We start from the raw sequence: 2,500 nt of genomic DNA, 5'->3' as shown, positions 1-2,500 counted from the left end.
CTTCGATTTTCCACGTCGGGGATGAGTTGGGCAACTCTTGGAAGCTTCCCATCCACCCCCGTGCCGAGCTTTGCCCTTGGGATGCCTTATGTTGCATCCCAAGGGCCAAGGCACCTGCCAGCCCAAGGGCTGTGCACGGCCTGGGGAGGGAGCTCACCCCTCCCCTATATAGTGCAAAGTTATTGTTTTCCCTATTTTCACAAGGAAACATCAAATTTTTAACCAAGCATACTCGGCCTTTGCTCCTTCGTTACTCGTCCAAATCCAACAAACTTGCATTCGTTGGAAAGGTCTTTTCACAAGGATTCTTTTGATATATAATAATAGCGATTCCGATAAATATTTATTTTTTTATGAATTTTTAAGTGAATAAACAATTAAAAATTCAAAAAAAATAGAAAAAAAATATTTTTTTCCCGATTCTTTCTCCAATATTCCTGATAAATACCCACACACCCACATATGGAGAATGGTCGAAAATGCTCGAGTGGATATCGAGATGTCCGACGAAGCACCACTTGGAAGGGCCGAGGCACGGGACGCCCGAGCTGTTGCTCGGGCCGGCACGGGACGCGCATGGGACATCCCGGGACGGCATGGGACGCCCTCGCTACAGCTCGGGACGGCCAGGTACGCCCGAGACTTGGCTCGGGACGGCCTGGGACGCCCTCGCCATAGCTCGGGACGGCCTGGGACGCCCGAGACTAGGCTCGGGACGGCCTCGGCACAGCTCGGGACGGCCTGGGACGCCCTTGCCACAGCTCGGGACGGCATGGGACGCCCGAGACTTTGCTCGGGACGGCCTGGGACGCCCTTGCCACAGCTCGGGACGGCCTGGGACGGCCTCGGCACAGCTCGGGACGGCCTGGGACGCCCGAGACTTTGCTCGGGACGGCCTGGGACGTCCGAGACTTTGCTCGGGACGGCCTGGGACGCCCGAGACTTGGCTCGGGACGGCCTGGGACGCCCTCGCTCCAGCTCGGGACGCCCTGGGACGGCCTCGACACAGCTCGGGACGGCCCGGGACGTCCGAGACTTTGCTCGGGCCGGCCTGGGACGCCCGAGACTTGGCTCGGGACGGCCTGGGACGCCCGAGACTTGGCTCGGGACGGCCTGGGACGCGCTCGGCACAGCTCGGCACAGGCCGGGACGCCCGAGCCGAGCTTCGGGTCGCACGAAATCTCTTCGTATTCCGACATATTAGAAGCTTCCCATTATGTAGTAGGCCGAGCTTTGCCCTTTGGATGCCCTATGGTGCTTGGCGAGCACTAGGGAACGTGCCAGCACAAGTGCTGTGCACGCTCTGGGGAAGGAGCTCAACCCTCCCCCTTATAGTGCAAAGTTATTGTTTTTCCTATTTTCACAAGGAAACATCAATTTTTTAACCAAGCATACTGGGCCTTTACTCCTTCGTTACTCGTCGGAATCCAGCAAACTTATACTCGTTGGAAAGGTCTTTTCGCAAGGATTTTTTTGATATATTATAATAGCGATTCCGATAAATATTTATTTTTCTATGAATTTTTAAGTGAATAAACACCGGAAAATTCATAAAAAATAGAAAAAAAAATATTTTCTTCCGTTTCTTTTCTCCAATAATTCATAAATAATACCTCAATAGTATTAATGAAGAGAGAGTCGAAATGGCCCGGGTGGATTTCGAAATGTCCCACGACCCCATAGAATGCACGGGCCAGCCGAGCCAAAAGAATGGGACGCGCACGGGACAGCATTGGTCAGGCTCGGGACGGCACGGGACAGCACGGGACGCGCATGGGACGGCACGGGACGCGAATGGGACGGCCTTGCTAAGGCTCGGGACGGCATGGGACAGCACGGGACGCGAATGGGACGGCCTTGCTAAGGCTCGGGACGGCATGGGACAGCTCGGGACGCGCATGGGACGGCCTTGGTGAGGCTCGGGACGGCACGGGACGCGCAAGGGACGGCCTTGGTGAGGCACGGGACGGCCTTGGTCAGGCTCGGGACGGCATGTCACGGCCCTGGTGAGGCTCGGACGGCACGGGACGCGCATGGGACGGCACGGGACGGCCTGGGACGGCCTACTTGAGGCTCGGACGGCACGGGACGCGCATGGGACGGCCTTGGCGAGGCTCGGGACGGCATGGGACAGCACGGGACGGCCTCGGCACAGCTCGGACGGCACGGGACGGCCTTGGCGAGGCTCGGGACGGCATGGGACAGCACGGGACGGCACGGAACGGCCTCGGCACAGCTCGGACGGCACGGGACGGCCTTGGCGAGGCTCGGGACGGCATGGGACAGCACGGGACGGCCTCGGCACAGCTCGGACGGCACGGGACGGCCTCGGCACAGCTCGGACGGCACGGGACGGCCTTGGCGAGGCTCGGGACGGCATGGGACAGCACGGGACGGCCTCGGCACAGCTCGGGACGGCACGAGACGCGCATGGGACGGCCTTGGTGAGGCTCGGACGGCACGGGACGCGCATGGGACGGCCTTGGTGAGGCTCGGACGG

This window comes from Eschscholzia californica, unplaced genomic scaffold (assembly GCF_041429995.1).
Source record: "Eschscholzia californica isolate CP2 unplaced genomic scaffold, dmEscCali1.0.p SCAF_10, whole genome shotgun sequence".
Taxonomy (NCBI): Eukaryota; Viridiplantae; Streptophyta; class Magnoliopsida; order Ranunculales; family Papaveraceae; genus Eschscholzia; species Eschscholzia californica.
The sequence above is the reverse complement of the archived record's forward strand: the minus strand, read 5'-3'. Positions refer to the sequence as shown.